Source organism: Miscanthus floridulus, chromosome 19 (genome assembly GCF_019320115.1).
Source record: "Miscanthus floridulus cultivar M001 chromosome 19, ASM1932011v1, whole genome shotgun sequence".
In the NCBI taxonomy this organism is placed as follows: domain Eukaryota; kingdom Viridiplantae; phylum Streptophyta; class Magnoliopsida; order Poales; family Poaceae; genus Miscanthus; species Miscanthus floridulus.
Window position 1 is genome coordinate 44,865,941 of NC_089598.1, and position 21,774 is coordinate 44,887,714.

Genomic DNA, 21,774 nt, shown 5'->3' on the forward strand with positions numbered 1-21,774 from the left:
AGATAGCATCCTATATATAATCACAAATGAGTGTGTTGTACCGCAATATGGAGGTGTTGTGTAAGTTGAACGTTGTGGATTCGAGCCATGAGAAACATCTATTCTTTTTTATGGGTTTTTTAGCTTTGTTGTTAACGACATGGTGGACCAACAAATATGTAGCATGATGGGCCTAGCCAGGTAGGCCTACAATTACACATGGCACTAGTTTAGACCATTTGTTTTCTAATTTTTAAAGTTGCATAAAAATAATTCATAAATTTTCTATATGAAGTTGAATGAAGACGAACTTTATGTTAAAATTGTAGCTCTCTACGCAATCTACAACTTTTAGTTGAAAAGATTTTGATCTAAAACTATTTAGAGTTCCAAAATATTGTTTAAGTTCATATATTTTGAAATTTTAAATTTTCAAACAACCTTGAATGTTCACATGGTTAATATCAAATTATAGAGGTCCACCTAATCTATAATTATGTTGTTGATAAGTTTTTTATTTGAAATTGTTTGGAGTCTCAAATACTTATTTTAAATTTATATATTTTGAGATTCAAATTTTTGATATTTCCAAGCAATCTCAGATTGAGACACATCCTATACCAAAGTTGTACTGCAGATTTAAAACTTTTATAGCTGAAACATTTTTTTGAATTCATTTAGCCAAAATATATATCCAATGTAATATTACAAAATATTCATACAAAAAGATAGCATCCTATATATACTCACAAGTGAATGTGTACTGAAGTGGTTGTGAGGCATTGTGTGAGCTAATCGTTATGGGTTAGGTCTTCGGAGGCACTTAATTTTATGCATTTTCTGAGTTTTCTAGAAACCATTATTAAGAAAGGCAAACATCTTAACACGTCTGGCTCTCTAAATGGTTTAATGACGAACATGTGTTCATTATAGTTCAAAAATAGAGCATCACATATGAGTGATTGATTTGATGACAAGGTCATGTTCATTACGGTTCGAAAATAAATCGTCACGAATGAGTAATGCGAGCAACGCGTGTGATCTATGATGATATCATGTGGTGTTCAATGATAATATCTGTGATGATATCATAGTTCATCATAAATAGTTAGCGCCCAAGTCCATCATCAATGATCCATGGCAAAAAATTTTATCATAGTTATGCATTATTATGTGACACGATTTTGATTTGTCACTAAAAATTTGTCACAAATATATGCATTTCTACTATGATGAACCAAGGCTATTATATCTTGAGTCTAAAGTAGTTTCTTTTTTGTAAATTGAGGAATTTTTTGTAAATAAGTAGGTTTATGTGTAACATGGACACTAATTAAGTACATTCACATTTCAATCTACATATGCTATATTTAAGAATATCATTGCATGGACATATTACTTTCCATGATGAACATAACTATTCCACTTATTGTATTTATACTATTGGTTTGTCAGCTGGCTGAACCCAAAGGTGAAATGAAAGTGGAAATATATGAGGACAAAATGTTTTTTGGATATTTAAGATACTAAGTTACTGTGGTTAACTCTAATTCTTGCTCTTTTGTGTCAACTAATTATTATGAGCACTTATAGCCTTTGATAGAAATACCACTAGTGGTTTGCGACTAATCAACAAAGACTCATCTATGACGCAATCAAAAACATTTGTTACCAAATTAGTTAGTCAACTCTATCCTGCATGCATACAGAAATCATGAAGGTTTGAAGAAAACATGCAATTCATATCTTCTTAGATCATTCGAAACAACTTCTCAAGAAAATAGGGAAGACCAAACCAACCACACACTAACCTAGTTGTATACTTCCAATTAACAAAAGTACTTATACTAACATTCATTTGGTACATCTGTACTAAATAAACCTATTATGTACCATATCACAAGAAAAGATATGCATATATTACAAGATTCGAAATGTTCATGATCATTTATGTTGCAGTAGCTCATCAAGATATTTGAATAGATAAATATATATCACATGTGTGAGATGAAGCATTGCAATCATTAGACTTCCCCATTGACGATGTAGTCAACTAATAGTAGCTAAACCAGATGCTAGTATCATTCTATCCTTTGTGCCTAGGAATGACTTCAGTGGTGGTATGGGCATGCATGACCACACATGTCACCCCGTCAATGGCAACATAATTGGGCACACATGGGTCTGCCTTGAAACCTCACCTCCACAACCAAACTAGACTGCACTAGTGTTTCTCTACCTTTTCTACTCTCAAGTTTGCGCTCTGCATAGGAAAACTATTGGCGTTGGCAAGTTGACAATGTGTATATGGTGCTTATAGCAAATTTCTAGCACTAAATATTAATGCATTTAAGAAAAAAGTTGCACAAGTAGAGATATACTATATATAGGTTGTATAATATTCTTTGATTTTGTTATCAAAATCTCAATTTCGCCTTCATATCAAAGTTAATTGTCCAGTTAATCAAAATTTGGACAAAAAGATTCACATGAGGCCTATAAATACCAGCCTTGGTGTTTGCCAATCTCCACAACCCAACAACCCTCATTCTTAGCTCAAACTACCAATTGTTGTGTAGTACTCAACCACATGGATCCCAAGTTCAAGGGATAGTGGAGTGCCTCTGAGATCAAGATGGTGAAATCTCTCATTGCAAGGGACAACACCAATAACAATTATGCTAGTGATATGAACAAGAAGCACAATCAAATTATGGATGAGCTCCGGGCAATGTTCCCTAGCAAGGAGAAGCATCAGGTAACCAACTTGTACATTGATGTCATGTTGGAGATGGTGCAAACATTGTAGAGTGGCAACCAACATGTTGAAAGCTCTAGTTTAGTGTTGGTGAATTGATGAAACCCTAAGTGCTAACCTAGTTTATCAAGTGATCATGACATGATGATGGTGATGCCATGGTGATGATCAAGTGCTTGGACTTGAAAAGAAGAAAGAGAAAAACAAAAGGCTCAAGGCAAAGGTATAAATGGTAGGAGCCATTTTGTTTTGGTGATCTAGACACTTAGCGAGTGTGATCACATTTAGGTTCGATAGCCGTACTATTAATAGGGGTGAAACTCGTATCGAAATGCGGTTATCAAAGTGCCACTAGATGCTCTAACTCAATGCATATGCATTTAGGATCTAGTGGAGTGCTAACACCCTTGAAAATGTTTGTGAAAATATGCTAACACATGTGCACAAGGTGATACACTTGGTGGTTGGCACATTTGAGCAAGGGTTAGGAACTTCATCGGTGGAGTATCCGCCCGTAGAGTGCGGACTGTCCGACGGTGCCACCAGTGCCCTAGACAGAAAAGATGGAGGTCACTGTAAGTGACCGGACACTGGTCTCGGTTGGACCGGTGCATCCGGTCAGTGGCAGCAGAGGTCACGTAGTGTCTGTCTCTGACCGGACGCTGGGTCACTCAGTGACTAGACGCTGACAGGGTGCGTCCGGTCCTGCTGACGTGGTAGTGGACAAAGGAGTCGCCGAGTGACCGGATGTTGGGTGTGTCCGGTTGATCATGACCGGACACGTCCGGTCATGAAAAATCGTTTCTGGATGCTTACTGGAAATGACCGGACGTTGAGGTTCAGCGTCCGGTCATCACTTGACCGTTGAGATCGGGCGATCAACATTTGAAGAGAGGGGACATGTGGCACGCATTGCGTGACCGGATGCTGAGGTCCAGCGTCCGGTCGATATGACCGGAGCATCCGGTCACCCCGTGTTGTGCCCAGTGAAGGGGTACAATGGCTCTATTTCGTGGAGGCTTCTATTTAAGCCCCATGCTAGCTCAAGCTCACTCTCTTAGCCATTTACATTGACATAGCAACCTTGTGAGGTTATCCAAAGCCCTCCCACTCATCTCCATCATAGATTCAACATCTTTGTGAGATTGGGAGAGAATCCAAGTGCATTGCTTGAGTGTTTGCATCTAGAGGCACTTGGTGTTCGTGTTTTGCTGCAGGATTCACTTGTTACTCTTGGTGGTTGCCGCCACCTAGACGGCTTGGAGCAGCGAGGATCGTTGAGCGGAGGGTGGTGATTATCTCCGGCTCCGATCGTGGTGATTGTGAGGGGTTCATGACCTTTCCCCGGCGGAGAGCCAAAATGTACTCTAGTGGATTGCTCATGGCTTATGTGATCCTCATCTTGTGTTGGTTGTGCAACACCCTATTGAGGGTTTGGCGTGTGAAGCCAATTAGCGCGTGAACCTCCAAGTGAGTGAATCGCCACAACGAGGAGTAGCTTGCCGGCTAGCAAGTGAACCTCGATAAAAAATCATTGTGTTCATCATTTGATTCCGAGGTGATTGGTCTTCATTGGTATTCATTCTTGTGATTGATTGGCTCCTTCCTCGACATGGTGGTATAAACAAATTGCTCACTCTCTTCACTTTACCGCAAACTAGTTGTCAAGGTCTTTAGTGTAGCCAGTTGTGAGAGCTTGTTAGTTTGGTTAGTGTGGCTCTTTAGTTAGCCTTTGAGAGCACATTAACTTAGTGTAATGCCATAGCTTTTGTGTGGATAGAAACTCTATAAACTAGAATTGTGGTAGGTGGCTTGCTATTTTAGGAGGCTAGCGCAACACTTGCTTCGCCTCATAATTATCTAATTAGTTTGTTAAGTGTTGTTGTAGAAATTTTTAATAGGCTATTCACCCCCCTCTAGCCATGAGGACATTTCAAGTGGTATCAGAGCCAAGGTCACCGTGATTTGAGGCTTAACAAACTTTGGTGTAAAAATGGCTCAAATCAACAACACAAAGAAGCCACCCCAATTTGATGGCACAAATTATCCTTATTGAAAGTCAAATATGACCACACATATCAAGTCAATCAATAGAAAGGTGTGGAAGGTGGTAGAAACCAAAATTGAGATTGGTGATCTGGAGAATCCCACCGTGGCCGAAAAAGTGCTTCTCCAAAACAATGACATTGCTCTAAGTGCCATTCATGATGCAATTGATGGGAGAACATTTGAGCAAATCAAGAATATTGAGACGGCTCATGAGGCGTGGAAGAAATTGGAGGAATCATTTGAAGGCACTCAAGCCGTGAAGGGTGCAAAGGCATATATTCTCAAAGAGAAGTTTGCAAGCTTCAAGATGAAGGAGGATGAGAGTGTGCCAGAGATGTTTCATAGGCTTCAAGTGCTTGTCAATGATCTCAAAGCACTTGGAGAAGAGGTGAAGGACAAGGACTTCTCCCACAAGTTCTTAAGATGCTTACCTTCAAGATTTGGCACATTGGTCACTATTCTAGTGAGGAGTGGTTTGGACACCATGACACCAAACCAAGTGTTGGGAGATATAATGACCCATATAGAGATGATGATGAGAAGGAAGAAAAGAAAGAAAAGAAAGATGAGAAGAAGAAGAGTGTGGCATTCAAGGCCACATCATCCAAGGGCAAGGCTAAGCAAGAAACATCAAGTGAAGATGATGGCTCATGGGATGATGATGATGATGAGAAGATGGCTCTCTTTGTCAAGAAATTTGGCAAGTTCATGATGAAGAAAGGGTACCATGCTAGAAGAAAGAAATCTTCATCCAAGAACAAGGAAGAGTCAAGAAGATACTTCAAATGTGGAAGCAAAGATCATCTTGTTGCTCAATGTCCATACAATAGCGACAATGATGATGACAACAAGAAGAACAAGAAGGATAAGATGACCTTCAAGAAGAAGAAGGGTGGTTCATATGTGGTCACTTGGGATAGTGATGCTTCCTCAAGTGATGATGATGATGATAGCGATGATGACAAGACCACCAAGAAGAAGGCACTTGCAAGCATTGCAATCAATAAGAAGCCTTCTCTCTTCGACACTCCATCATGCTTCATGGCTAAGGCCACTAAGGTACAAAATTGTGATGATGGAAGTGATGAGGAACATGATAATGAAAATGATAGTGATAGTGATGATGATGAACCTACTAAAGATGAATTATTTGACATGCTAGAAGATGCCAAAGAACACTTTGACATTAAGAGAAGGGAATGCAAGAGCTTGAATAAGGAGGTAAAAGCCCTTAAGCAAGCCCTTGATGAGCTCAATGCAACTCATGAGAGGCTAGAGGAAGCCCATGAGAAGCTTGGCAAGGCTCACAAAAAGCTTGAAAAGGCTCATTCCTCTTTGCTTAATGAGCAAGATAAAAAGAAGCATGTTGAGACTTGTGATGTAGGTTTAACTTGTGATATAATTGATGAATCATTATCTATGACTATCATTGTTGCTCCCACTAACCCTTCTTGTAGTACTTCTACTTCCACCTCATCTAGTAGTGATGGTCTCACTTGTGATGCCTCACTAATGGTTGAGAATGAGAACCTCAAGAAGGAGGTCAATAAGCTCACTCACACCTTGGCTAAGGCCTATGGTGGTGAGGACCGCTTGCTTATGTGCTTGGGTAGCCAAAGAGCTTCTCTCTACAAAGAGGGATTGGGCTATACCCCCAAGAAAGGCAAGGCGGCCTTTGCTCCTCACAAGACTAGTTTTGTGAAGAACAGTGGTCGGTTTTGCACTAGTTGCAAGCAAGTTGGTCATAAAGAGCATGAGTGTAAGAACAAGAGCAAAAATGCTAATGTATCCTCAATTAAGATTAATTCTTTCTATGTGCTTACTAAGGGTACAAATGGTGTGAAGGCTAAGTTCATTGGTAAACCAAGGATGGGCTCAAAGAAGAAAGCCATTTGGGTACCAAAGAGCTTAGTAACTAACCTTCAAGGACCCAAGCAAGTTTGGGTACCTAAAAAGAATTGATCTTCTTTTGTAGGTCAATTACAAAGCCAGAGGAAGGCATTGGGTTCTTGATAGTGGGTGCACTCAACACATGACCGATGATGCAAGAATGTTCAACTCAATCAACACCAATGGCAATGATGGTTATGATAGTATCACATTTGGTGATAATGGCAAAGGCAAGGTCAAAGGGCTTGGTAAGATTGCAATATCTAGTGATATGAGCATATCCAATGTGTTGCTAGTAGAGAGCTTGAACTTCAATTTGCTATCCGTGGCTCAATTGTGTGATCTTGGATTCAAATGCATATTTGGGGTAGATGATATAGAGATCATAAGTGTAGATGGCTCTAATTTGATCTTCAAAGAATTTAGATATAAGAATCTATACTTGGTTGATTTCAATGCTAGTGAAACTAAATTATCTACATGCTTGTTCACTAAGTCTAGCATGGGTTGGTTATGGCATAGAAGGCTTGGTCATGTTGGAATGAAACAATTGAATAGATTGGTTAAGCATGACTTGGTTAGAGGCTTGAAAGATGTGTTTGAAAAGGATAAGCTTTGTAGCTCTTGTCAAGCTAGAAAACAAGTTGGAAACACCCATCCTAAGAAAAGCATGATGAGCACTAGTAAATCATTTGAGTTATTGCACATGGATTTGTTTGGGCCAACACAATACATTAGCATTGGTGGTAACAAATATGGCTTTGTGATAGTAGATGATTACACTATATACACATGGGTATTCTTTCTAGTGGACAAGAGTGATGTGTTTGCAACATTCAAATCATTTGTCAAGGGCATTCACAATGAGTTTGAAATAACCATCAAGAGAGTTAGAAGTGACAATGGTAGTGAGTTCAAGAACACTATAATTGATGAGTTGTGTGATGAATTTGGAATTAGACATCAATTCTCGGCCAAGTACACTCCACAATCAAATGGCCTTGTTGAGAGGAAAAATAGAACACTCATTGATATGGCAAGGTCTATGCTTTGTGAGTACAATGTGAGTCAATCGTTTTGGGCCAAAGCTATCAACACGGCTTGCTATTGTAGCAACCGCCTCTATTGTCACCCATTGAAAGAGAAGACACCATATGAACTCAGAACTCTTGAATGGTAGAAAACCCAATATTGCATATTTTCAGGTCTTTGGTTGCAAATGCTATATCTTGAAGAAAGGCACTAGATTGGGCAAGTTTGACAAGAAATGTGATGAAGGATTCCTACTTGGTTATTCCACTACAAGCAAAGCATATAGAGTTTGGAATTTGGATAGTGGTACTCTTGAGGAAGTTCATGATGTTGAATTTGATGAAACCAAGGGTTCACAAGTAGAGAATGAGAACTTGGAAGATGTTAGAGGCATTCAACTTTCAAATGCCATGAAGAACATGGATGTTGGTGAATTGAGGCCTATGTAAGTGAATGATGATGAAGATGATCAAGTGCAAGTGCTCTCCAACTCAAATGTGTAAGATGATACAAATCAAGTTAGTATAAGTGGCTCTCATGATAATGAACAAGATCAAGTGGCTGGTACATCATCTCAACCCAATGATCAAGCAAGTGCAAGCAATCAAGTTCCAATCCTCTAACCAACCAATATTGTAAGGGATCATCCATTAGACACTATAATTGGTGATATTTCTAGAGGTGTACAAACAAGATCTAGATTGACTTCATTTTGTGAGCATTTCTCATTTGTGTCATCCATTGAACCAAAGAAGATAGATGAAGCATTGAAGGATGTTGATTGGGTGAATGCTATGCATGAAGAATTGAATAACTTCACAAGAAATCAAGTGTGGGAATTAGTAGAGAGACCAAAGGGACACAATGTGATTGGAACCAAATGGGTCTTTAGAAACAAGATCAAGATGGGATAGTAGTAAGGAACAAAGCAAGATTGGTAGCACAAGGCTATACATAAGTTGAAGGTCTTGACTTTGGAGAAACATATGCCCTGGTTGCTAGATTGGAAGCAATTAGAATCTTGCTAGCCTATGCTTATGCCCACAACATCAAACTCTATCAAATGGATGTCAAGAGTGCATTTCTCAATGGTTACATCAATGAAGAAGTATATGTTGAGCAACCTCCTAGTTTTGAAGATGATAAGAAGCCCGACCATGTGTACAAGTTGAAGAAGGCATTGTATGGCTTGAAGCAAGCACCTAGAGCATGGTATGAGAGATTGAGGGACTTCCTACTCTCTAAAGGGTTCATAATGAGCAAGGTTGACACCACTCTTTTCATCAAGAAGATTGGAAAAGACTTGTTTGTGTTGCAAATCTATGTTGATGACATCATATTTGGATCAACCAATCAAGACTTTTGTGATGAGTTTGGAAAGATGATGGCTAATGAGTTTGAGATGTCCAGTGTAAGGAAAATGGACCCTAGGCCCATTTACTTTGGATTTTGGTGTTTGATGAACAACACAACCAAATTGGACTAATGAATTTGCAAGTGATTGTTTTGTAGTTCAATAGGGTGCAAGACGTAACTTGGACAAAGGCGACATGATGATCCGATGATCAACAACATAAGCAAGACCTTAGGAGCACAAGAGAAGACCCAAGATATCAAGCAAAGTCCAGGCATGAAGATAGGAACCAAGCCGTACGCAAGATCATGAAGAAATGAGCTCGCAGAGGCGACCGGACACTGGACCGGACGCTGGCGGCAACCGATCGGACACAGAGCAGCAGCGTCCGATCGAGTACAGAGAGGTTCCAGAGCGGCGAAACTACGACCAGACACGTCCGGTGGCAGTCGACCGGACGCTGGCAGCGTCCGATTAGTGATTTGCGGCTCCAACGGTTAGGACGACTGGACGCGTCCAGTCAGGACGAGTTCAGCGTCCGGTCAGTAGCAGAAAAGCGGGATTTCATCCCCAGCGGCTACTTTCTCAGTGGGTCTTATAAATAGAGCCCCCAACCGGCTATTTGAGTATAGTGGAGTTGAGGAAACATACCAAGGGTGTTGATACACCATTTTAGTGATCTCCACTTGCATCGTGCTTAGTGTTTTATCAGGTGATTAGCATAGGTGCTTTGCGAAGTGCTTAGGTTGATTAGACCACCGCTTATGCGCTTGCTCTAGGTTTAGGCCTACTGTTTAGTGAGGTTTGCATACCTCTTACCACTCGGTGCTTGCGAGCACCATTGTTGTACATCAGAAGGGCTTGTAGTCTTGCGAGATCACACCAACCAAGTTTGTGGTGTGGCCGCCACCGTGTACCGGAGGGAACAAGACCCGTGGCATTTCGGCCGAAAGCTTGATAGTGAAGATGGCGGGGAGCATCCGAGAGAGGCTTACTGGAAGGCATGTCGGAGACCCACTTGCGCGTGGGGAAGGCCCAAGGCTATCCACGGAGTTACCCGACCGGGAGCTTGGCCCTTGCGAGGGATTCCTTGCGAGGGGCTCCAACGAGGACTAGGGGGAAGCTTGCGTGCTTCTCGATACCTCGGTAAAATACCAGAGTCATCAATGGGAGTTTGCATATCTCTACCTTGCTCTTTAGCTTCCGCATTTACTTTGTTTACATTACTTTGTTTGCGGTAGAGATAGCAACATACTAGCAAAACCGTAGTTGCACTTTTAGATAGTTTATCTATTGCATAGATTTTGCTAGGGTTAGAAAAAGAGGCCATAGTTAAGAGTTAGATTTTTAAGTTGCCTAATTCACCCCCCCTCCTAGGCGTCATGGTCCCTTCAATTGGTATCAGAGCTAGTTGGCTCAAATTTGGACCTTTGACTTAACCGCCGTTGAGCCGACGCTACTTAGAGTGGTTGGGATGGATACCTCTAGGCCTCCGCACTTTGATGACACTAACTTCCCTTACTAGAAGGCTAGAATGACTTGCCACCTTGAGGCGGTTGATTTGGGTGTATGGAGAGTCACTCGTGACGGGATGAAACCCATCAAGAATCTCGAAACCCACAAAGAGTGATGAAAAAGAAATGCATTTTAATGCTAGAGCTAAAAATTGCTTATTTGAATCATTTAGCATGGATGTGTTTAACCAAGTGTTCACTTTAAATACGGCACATGAAATTTGGTTAAAACTCCAAGAGCTCCATGACGGCACAAGTAATGTCCGTGAGCAAAAACATTGTCTAGCTAAACAAAATTATGATTCCTTTACAATGAATGATGATGAGCTTATTCGTGATATGTATTCTCGTTTGAATCTAATTATCAATGAGCTCCATTCAATAGGATTGATAAAGCTAGATGATGTGGATATTGTGAGGAAGATCATCTCCGTGCTACCACAAAAGAAATATGCAAGCATCATCACCATCCTTCACAACATAGAGAACTTGAGCACCATGACCCCGGGCATTGTCATTGGCAAGTTAGTGGCATTTGAAATGTCACGTAAGATGGGTCAAGAAGAAGCCTCTTCATCAAGCAAAGGCAAAGCTCTCGCATGTGGCGAGAAAAAGAAGATGAAGGGCAAGCAAGTTAAGACAAGCTCAAGCTCAAGCTCCTCAAGTGAAGACGAAGAAGAAGATGACGATGATGATGATGATGAAGATTCAAGTGATGATGATCAATCTTCCTCCTCTGCCTCTGACCTTGATGAAGAATCAATCAAATTAATCAACAAGGTGGAGAAGATGATCCAAAGGCTCAATGTCAAGGGTGTGCCCATCCAAATTCAAGATCTCATTTTCACTAATCAAAGAAATGAGCAAAGAAAGAGAGGATGCTATGGATGCGGCGAGTTGGGGCACTTTGTGGAAGTTTGTCCAAACAAGCCCACACCCAAGACAAAGAAGAAGGCATGCAAGAACCAATCCCTCACATCAATAAGATCATGTGATGATTCTTCAAGTGAAAAAGGACACCATCACAAGAGGCGAGGCCACAAGCACTCATCATCAAGCTCTTCTCGTGTGTGCCTTATGGCACAAGGTAACGAAAGCTCATCCTCTAGTGAGAGTGATAGTGATGATGATATGCCTTCTTATCATGAAATTGTGCAACAAAATCTTAAATATGCTAAAGTTTGCACTAGTCAACAAAAGAAGCTCAAAAGTTTAAAAGAAGAGCTAGATAGTTCATAAGAAGCATACAAAACTTTGCTTGAACAATATGAGAACTTTGCTAATCTTAATGTTGAACTATCTACTAAAATTGAGCAACTTAACGCTAGTGCAACAACAAATGAATGCACAATCAATGATGAGCAACTTGTAAAGAAAAATGAAAAATTAAAAGAAAAGTTAGCTAGCTCACAAGATGCTTATAAAAGGTTGCTTGCAAAAATGGAAACCATGTGCAAACATTGTGATGAGCTAACTAATAAAGTTGCTAATCTTGAAGCCGTTAGTACACCCCCTAAGGCATCTAAAAAGAAAAGTTCCATCTTTAACATGTCTAAAAAGGATGCCTCTACTTCTTGCAATGATTTATGTTTAGACTCACCTTTGTGCAACCAAGTTTGTGTTGAGAAAGTTGTTGTAGATACTTGCACACAAGAGGTTGCAAAGGAGAATGAGCAACTCAAGCAAGAAGTAGTCCGCCTCACCAAGGACTTGACACAAGTGAAAGGCAAGGCAAAGCAAACCCAACTTCATCAAGATAACACCGTCAAGGGAGTGAAGAAGCTTGATGAAGGACAAACCATGGTTTGCTACGTGTGCCACAAGGAAGGTCACAAGTCCTATGAGTGCAAGGTGAAGAATGGGGGAGGAGCAAAGAAGAAGGAGAAGAAGCAAACAAGCAAGCTCTCCAACACCTACACCAACAAGGTGGACAAGAAGGCCTCCACACCTTATCTCTTGAAGAAGAAGAAAAATGACAAGGTGGTGGCCATCAAGGTGAAGAAGTAAGCCAACAATGGGGTCAAACGCTTTTGGGTGCCAAAGGAAATCATTTCCAACATGAAAAGCACCAAGAAGGTTTGGATCCTGAAAGGGAAGTGAGAAGTCCAATGGACCTCGGGGAATTTGGAGACTTGGCAAAGCGTGGGTGCATTTCATGGGGTGCATCATGATGGATAAAGTCATTGCCAAGTGGGTTAGTGAATACTATGGACCCAAATTCCCCTTCCCATGTTAGGTAACTAGATGTCATTACTTTTAAAATTGGTACTTCTTTCACTTGGTATTTCTTACAAATTTGCATCTTTAAGCATACTAGTTGCTATTCATGCCTAGGTTTGCATTTGCATGCTTATATCTTTTGTCATGCATACACTAGGTATATCTTATGGTAGGATTGCTCGGTTTCATTCTTAACCCTTGGAGCAAACCTATATGGTTTAAAATTGTTTAGGAGCACGACACATAGCTTGTCTTTCAAATTATTCATCTAATATGTGCCAAAGTCCAAATTGTAGATAATCTCTCCCAAATATCATCTTTGAAAATGATCCTCGCATTCATGTGATGTCATCTTTCAAATGGTATTTTGATTCTAAAATCAATGTGCACGTTTCCTACAAGTATTCCACACTTGTGTGCACAAATTTAGGGGGAGGTTATTCTACAAGTTGGATGCTTTGAGACTAACACCTTTTCAAGTTTATCATGTGTGTAGTAGTCTCATTTCAAGGAAAATGGAGTCCCTGAAGTTAAGCATCATACTTCAAATATCCAACATCTATTGCAAGGGGTAGAGATCAAATTGGTTTTCACATGTGGTATTTCTGAACCGATATCATCATGTTGATTTCATTTTGATATTTATATGCTTTCTCCATGCATTATATAGATTAAATTCCCTTGAGCAATAATTTGCTAATTATGCATATGCTTTGCCTTCTACCATATGTATGCATATATTTAGGGGGAGCTTAGTCTATATAATGTGAGAGTCAAATTTTGTGATCTATTCCACTCTACCTACAAAGGATCACGAAGTTTGACCCTCCCTAGTGCTACTAATGTCTTCCTTTTCGGTGTTTGATTCCAAAAGGGGAGAATTTAGAGGACCAAAAGCAAGCATCATTTTTAGGACCTATTGGTCTACAAATGGTATTGGTCCAAGAAAGGGAGGACAATGGATTATGGATTAGTCTAAGTAATGGGGAGAATTTGTAGGAAGCCAGGCTTAAATCCATAATGCCACATGGGGACACTTGAAAGGTCAAGATAAGTTTGCATGTAGTATCTTACATAGAGTATCTTTTAGCATCATATAATCTTGTCCCTTGCATTGCATCCTAGCAAGTAGATAGTTTTAAATTCTAAAGTTTTATTATTTGCTTGCTTTGGTCGTGTTGTCATCAATCACCAAAAAGGGGGAGATTGTAACGAAAATGGACCCTAGGCCCATTTACTTTGGATTTTGGTGTTTGATGAACAACACAACCAAATTGGACTAATGAATTTGCAAGTGATTGTTTTGTAGTTGAATAGGGTGCAAGACGTGACTTGGACGAAGGCGACGTGATGATCCGATGATCAACAGCATAAGCAAGACCTTAGGAGCACAAGAGAAGACCCAAGATATCAAGCAAAGTCCAAGCATGAAGATAGGAACCAAGCCATACGCAAGATCATGAAGAAACGAGCTCGCAGAGGTGACCGGACGCTGGACCAAACGCTAGCGGCAACCGACTGGACGTAGACCAGCTGCGTCCGATCGAGTACAGAGGGGTTCGAGAGCGGCGAAACTGCGACCAGACACGTCCGGTGGCAGTCGACCGGACGCTGGCAGCGTCCGATTAGTGATTTGTGGCTCCAACGGTCGGGATGACCGGACACGTCTGGTCAGGACGAGTTTAGCATCCGGTCAGTAGCAGAAAAGCAGGATTTCGTCCCCAACGGCTACTTTCTCAGTGGGGCTTATAAATAGAGCCCCCAACCAGCCATTTGAGTATAGTGGAGTTGAGGAAACATACCAAGGGTGTTGATACACCATTTTAGTGATCTCCACTTGCATAGTGCTTAGTGTTTTATCAGGTGATTAGCATAGGTGCTTTGCGAAGTGCTTAGGTTGATTAGACCACCGCTTATGCGCTTGCTCTAGGTTTAGGCCTAGTGTTTAGTGAGGTTTGCATACCTCTTACCACTCGGTGCTTGCAAGCACCATTGTTGTACATCGGAGGGGCTTGTAGTCTTGCAAGATCACACCAACCGAGTTTGTGGTGTGGCCACCACCCTGTACCGGAGGGAACAAGGCCCGCGGCGTTTCGGCCGGAAGCTTGATAGTGAAGACGGCAGGGAGCATCCAGGAGAGGCTTGCCAGAAGGCATGTCGGAGACCCACTTGCGCGTGGGGAAAGCCTGAGGCTATCCATGAAGTTACCCGACTGAGAGCTTGGCCCTTGCGAGGGATTCCTTGCGAGGGGCTCCAACGAGGACTAGGGGGAAGCTTGCGTGCTTCTCGATACCTCGGTAAAATACCGGAGTCGTCGACGGGAGTTTGCATATCTCTACCTTGCTCTTTAGCTTCCGCATTTACTTTGTTTACATTACTTCGTTTGCGGTAGAGATAGCAACATACTAGCAAAACCGTAGTTGCACTTTTAGATAGTTTATCTATTGCATAGATTTTGCTAGGGTTAGAAAAAGAGGCCATAGTTTAGAGTTAGTTTTTTAAGTTGCCTAATTCACCCCCCTCTTAGGCATCACGGTCCCTTCATCCAGGATTGGGGAGTTAAGTTACTTCCTTGGTCTTCAAATCAAGCAATTGAAGAATGATACATTTGTGAGTCAAGGCAAGTATATTAATGACATGATCAAGAAGTTTGGCATGAATAATAGTAAAGCCATTAGCACACCAATGGGAACAAATGGCAACTTGGATAGTGATGCAAGTGGAAATATGGTGGATCAAAAATTGTATCGGTCTATGATTGGAAGCCTACTCTATGTGACCGCATCAAGGCTGGATGTTATGTTTAGTGTATGCATGTGTGCAAGATTTCAAGCCTCACCAAGATAAAGTCATTTGAAGGCTACAAAGAGAATATTGAGGTACTTAAAGTATACACAAAATATTGGTTTGTGGTATCCCAAAGGAGCAAAGTTTGAGCTAGTTGGATACTCCGACTCGGACTATGCGGGATGCAAAGTTGAAAGGAAAAGCACCTCGGGCACATGTCAATTGTTGGGAAGATCACTTGTCTCATGGTCATCAAAGAAGCAAAATAGTGTTGCATTATCAACCGCCGAAGTCGAATACATATCCGCCGGTAGTTGTTGTGCACAAGTACTTTGGATGAAGGCCACTTTGAGTGATTTTGGAATCAAGTTCAAGAAAGTGCCATTGCTATGTGACAATGAGAGTGCAATCAAGTTGACCAACAATCCGGTTCAACATGCAAGAACAAAGCACATTGATGTCTGCCACCATTTCATAAGAGATCACCAACAAAAAGGGGACATTTGTATTGAGAGTGTTGGCACTGAAGATCAACTTGCCGATATATTCACCAAGCCATTATATGAGAAAAGATTTTGCAAGCTAAGGAATGAGTTGAACATGTTAGATTTCTCAAATATGTGTTGATGCACCCCCCCACTTATATGACATGCCTCTCCTTCGAGCAATCCAAGGTAAAAGTTGATTGGCATGGCATACATCCTTGCTAAGGATATGATTAGTGCATCTAGTCATCTCTTAATTTTAATAGGCTCATTCATGAAAATCAAATGAATTTGATGTTTGTATGGTACCACTATTGCTTCTATGCTTGACTTGATCTAGTGGTAGCATATGACATGTTTATGGGCTTGTAAACCTAGTGTTTAATCTAGAAAATGAGCTCTAAGTGTTTAACTCAACATGGTACAAGATAACCCTTATTTGGAGGTGTGAAGAAGCTTGTCCTTGGATCAAACTAAGTTAAACATCTTTGGCAAGTATTTTAGATTGAACAAAATTTGGGAATATGATCCTCACCCCATTGATTGACATTGATAATCTCAACCTATCTATAATTTAAGCCTTTGTGGTCATTTATGACAAAGGGGGAGAAATAGTGCACAAAGATAGTGAAAAGACAACACAAAAGGGCGAGAAATAAAGATACAAGTGAGAGGGGGAGAATTTGACATAAGGGGAGAGATATGACAAAGAAAAGAGATCAATTAAAATTTTAAGCACACAAGTTGGGGGAGCAAGCTCATGAACTTGTATGGTGCATTTCATATGTTTGCTTGCATGGCACAAGTTTTAAATTTCAATATCCATGCTTGTGTGGTGTATGCTAGTTATAGGTTTGAATGATGAAATGAAAATCTAGCATGCATAGGTTATCTAGTGATTTCATTTCCAAGTGTTTCCAAGTGGTATCAAGCTAACCATGGTGCTAAGGATGGTATAATGGTGCACTCCAATTGGTATCACGCTTCAAAGGTCCATCTTTTATACCTTAGCATCATTTGGTAGACATTGTCTCCTATATTTCCTATCTAAGCATATGTGCAAGCTACAATCCAAACTCTTAGCACATATGTAGGGGGAGCAATTGCTACCATTTGGGGTTCATGAAACTTGTCCATATCCTTTTACACATGGTAAATATGCTTGGGCAAGCAACATGGATTCAATTGAATTTAAATTCATATCTTTGTGAAAGGGTTGTCATCAATTACCAAAAAGGGGGAGATTGAAAGCTCTAGTTTGGTTTTGGTGAATTGATGAAACCCTAAGTGCTAACCTAGTTTATCAAGTGATCATGAGATAGGTAGCACATTCCAAGTGGTAAAGCAAATGAAGATCATGACATGATGATGGTGATGCCATGGTGATGATCAAGTGCTTGGACTTGAAAAGAAGAAAGAGAAAAACAAAAGGCTCAAGGCAAAGGTATAAATGGTAGGAGCCATTTTGTTTTGGTGATCTAGACACTTAGCGAGTGTGATCACATTTAGGTTCGATAGCCGTACTATTAAGAGGGGTGAAACTCATATCGAAATGCGGTTATCAAAGTGCCACTAGATGCTCTAACTCATTGCATATGCATTTAGGATCTAGTGGAGTGCTAACACCCTTGAAAATGTTGGTGAAAATATGCTAACACATGTGCACAAGGTGATACACTTGGTGGTTGGCACATTTGAGCAAGGGTTAGGAACTTCACCGGTGGAGTGTCCGCCCGTAGAGTGTGGACATGCCAATGGTGCCACCGATGCCCTAGATAGAAAAGATGGAGGTCACTGTAAGTGACCGGACGCTGGTCTCGGTTGGACCGGCGCGTCCGGTTAGTGGCAGCAGAGGGCATGCAGCGTCGGTCTCTGACCGAACGCTGACAGGGTGCGTCCGGTGCTACTGACGTGGCAGTGGACAAAGGAGTCACCGAGTGACCAGACGCTGGGTGTGTCCGGTCGATCATGGCCGGACACGTCCGGTCGTAAAAAATCATTTTTGGATGCTTACTAGAAATGACCAGACGCTGAGGTTCAGCGTTCGATCACTTTCAACTATTGCATCTGGTCATCACTTGACCGTTGTGATTGGGCGATCAACATTTGAAGAGAGGGGACACGTGGCACACATCGTGTGACCGGACGCTGAGGTCTAGCGTCTGGTTGATATGACCAGAGCGTCCGGTCACCCTGTGTTGTGCCCAGTGAAGGGGTACAACGTCTCTATTTTGTGGGGGCTTCTATTTAAGCCCCATGGCCAGCTCAAGCTCACTCTCTTGGCCATTTACATTGACATAGCAACCTTGTGAGCTTAGCCAAAGCCCTCCCACTCATCTCCATCATAGATTCAATATCTTTGTGAGATTGGGAGAGAATCCAAGTGCATTGCTTGAGTGTTTGCATCTAGAGGCACTTGGTGTTCGTGTTTTGCTGTGGGATTCACTTGTTACTCTTGGTGGTTGCCGCCACCTAGACGGCTTGGAGCAGTGAGGATCATCGAGCGGAGGTGGTGATTGTCTCCGGCTCCGATCGTGGTGATTGTGAGGGGTTCTTGACCTTTCCCCGGTGGAGAGCCAAAAGGTACTCTAGTGGATTGCTCGTGGCTTGTGTGATCCTCATCTTGTGTTGGTTGTGCGGCACCCTATTGAGGGTTTGGCATGTGAAGGCAATTAGCGCGTGAACCTCTAAGTGAGTGAATCGCCACAATGAGGAGTAGCTTGCCGGCTAGCAAGTGAACCTTGGTAAAAAATCATTGCGTTCATCATTTGATTCCGAGGTGATTGGTCTTCATTGGTATTCATTCTTGTGATTGATTGGCTCCTTCCTTGACACGGCGGTATAAACAAATTGCTCACTCTCTTCACTTTACCGCAAACTAGTTGTCAAGCTCTTTAGTGTAGCTAGTTGTGAGAGCTTGTTAGTTTGGTTAGTGTGGCTCTTTAGTTAGCCTTTGAGAGCACATTAACTTAGTGTAATGTCATAGCTTTTGTGTGGAGAGAAACTATATAAACTAGAATTGTGGTAGGTGGCTTGCTATTTTAGTAGTCTAGCGCAACACTTGCTTCGCCTCATAATTATCTAACCAGTTTGTTAAGTGTTGTTGTAGAAATTTTTAATAGGCTATTCACCCCCCTCTAGCCATTAGGACCTTTCACATATGGAAGCAAGTAGCAACATCATGAATCAACCCTTTGGGGTGTTTGTGGCGGATCCTTCCATGGGCAACCTGGAAGCATTTGCTGGTTATAAAAAAGTGGACATGTTCAGCACGAGGAGTGTGAAGGAGACTCCATGGAGGAAGCCAACTCCTCGGAAGGAGATCCAACGCACTGGGAGGTTTTGGACCATAGACGAGCATAGATTAGTTATTTGCTAGATCCTTAAAGCATCTCATATAGATTTTTAATGCTTGTCACATGAAGTTTTAGTACCCTTATTAAGCATAGGTTATGAGGTATTACTATGATGAGGTGTTTATATAATATTTTTCTTTTACCAATCATGAATATATATGGAAATGGAATCTAAATTTTTGTCTAGTTAGTTCACTTCAAACTCTACCTCATTATAGGCAATTCCTTCGTGGTCTACATGTGTACGGTCGTGGAAATTGGAAGAACATCTCTAGGCACTTTGTTACCACCAAGACCCCAGTGCAGGTTTCTAGCCATGCTCAAAAGTACTTGCTCAGGAAAGAAAATGGCACCAAGAAGCAGCGTTATAGCATCAATGACATTGGACTTCATGATTTTGAGCCCTTGTTGTAGACAAATGCTTCTGCCTAGAAGGGGCCCACATTTGATGGAGGTGTCTACAACACAAATCAGTACAACTTTGGTGGACATCCTACTTCCATGAACAATGCCCCGACTTGGTCACCATTCCTATACCACATTGGCCATGGAAGTAGCAGTAATAGCCAGATGGACACCTTGGCTATTGGCCAGCAACAAGAGCAGATGGGAGCTAGTAGTTCTTTAGTGGCTCCGACCATGGAGGCGGATGGGGGCCACTTGGACTAGACTAGTGATAAGCTGGGAGATCTTCTTGATACTCAGTGGATGATGAATGTAGACATGAACTAGGTTTTATACACCATCTAGTATGCCAAGTTGCATGGTGGCCAATTAGTTCATCCTATATATGTGGTTTAAGCATCATAGTATTCTCTTATGCTAGTGTGGGAGCAACTTCATTGTCATGAAATATTGTGTGGTACTTTCAAATGTATGTGTCTTGTTTCATTGTGGCATTTTACTTAGTTTGGTGTGTCGGCTATGTTAGAATCAATATTACATTTTGCTTATTATTTATTCTCAGCTATGCACTAGATTTTATTACTTACCCGATTTTATATTATTTCATTGTTTTAATGGTTGGTTGTGGGACTTATACTCTAATATATATTGATCACTTAGACATTAGACAGATCAGAGGAGTAGACGATGGAAATTTCATAGTTATATATCTATCACTAAGGAAATGTAAGACTCCCATGTACAAACTGATCCTAAACTATGCACACATGTATGCAACTTGTTCCTCTAGAGAGTGGCATGCCACACATTACATTGTTGTACGATTTCACTTCAAAGTATTCTATGGTTTTTGAATTTTTACATGGAATCAATTGAGATTATGACATTAAATTTCCATGTATCTAAATATTACCAGCTAATCCAAACAAGGGATAAATTCATAACAAGATGAAACATGTAGGATACAAATAAATAATCAACACCACAAAGATATATTAATAGTATAAATGGCGAGGAGGACAACAAGACAAGGCTAGGTTCCTATAACGACCTTTCCTCAATAACATGGTCGAGGAAGAAAGATTATAGCAAGTGCAACAGTAGGGGATCAATCTACCATGAATGAGGTTAGTAGACCACATGACCCTATTAACATGATGTGTTGCTACTATATAGCACTAAAACACAATGATTCAAGATTTAGACAAAGGAAGAGGGCCAAAACACCTTTGGCATGGTTGGTAGGCCACTTGATGTGTTAGGCGAGCATTAAAAGAACCTAGCATCTTGCTCCTTTGCTCTATCTTGACATGTTGGAATCCAAGAACATAACTGTCAAAGATTTTTTTTGAAAGGTATAAATGCCAAAGATGAATAGTAAGCGAGGGAGAAGGGGGTCGGACAACCCCTCAAGTGGTCGTACGATGACCCCCTTGCTCTCCTTTATAAATACCACTGCAAGGTGCTAAAGTAAACCCCCAAATCAGGCAAGCACATGTTCAGCCCCTAAGCACCCTCCCTCTTCATTTATCTTGGCCTTGTCACAACCTACTCATGCATATCAGTAACCATGCCCATCATGAGCATAATCTGCATTGAAATTTCATATTTTCAAAACTTGCATGACAAAACATGATTTCTTGGGGTTTGTTGTTGGTCGACGATAGTCCTTCGATCACTAACGGATAGTCCGTGATGACCTGACAAAATTCTGGCAATTGCATAGTTCAAAGCATCGACTGACAACCTATATTTTCATGACATACTGTCTATCAACACCCAAACGACCTACATGGATTTGTGAGTTGTCAACTTCTAATACATCCCAATCTCACCTATCAGCATAGATGGCATCCATTCCAAGAAGCAACATTATAGCATCAATGACATTTGACTTTATGATTTTGAGCCCTTGTCGTAGACGAATGCTTCTCCCTAGGAGGGG

General features: G+C 41.1%; 1 pseudogene; it reads left to right on the forward strand.

The window, feature by feature from the left end:
• The first annotated feature begins 2,569 nt into the window (after nucleotides 1-2,569).
• LOC136526859 (transcription factor DIVARICATA-like) lies at nucleotides 2,570-20,156 on the forward strand (annotated as a pseudogene).
• The last annotated feature ends 1,618 nt before the right edge of the window (nucleotides 20,157-21,774 follow it).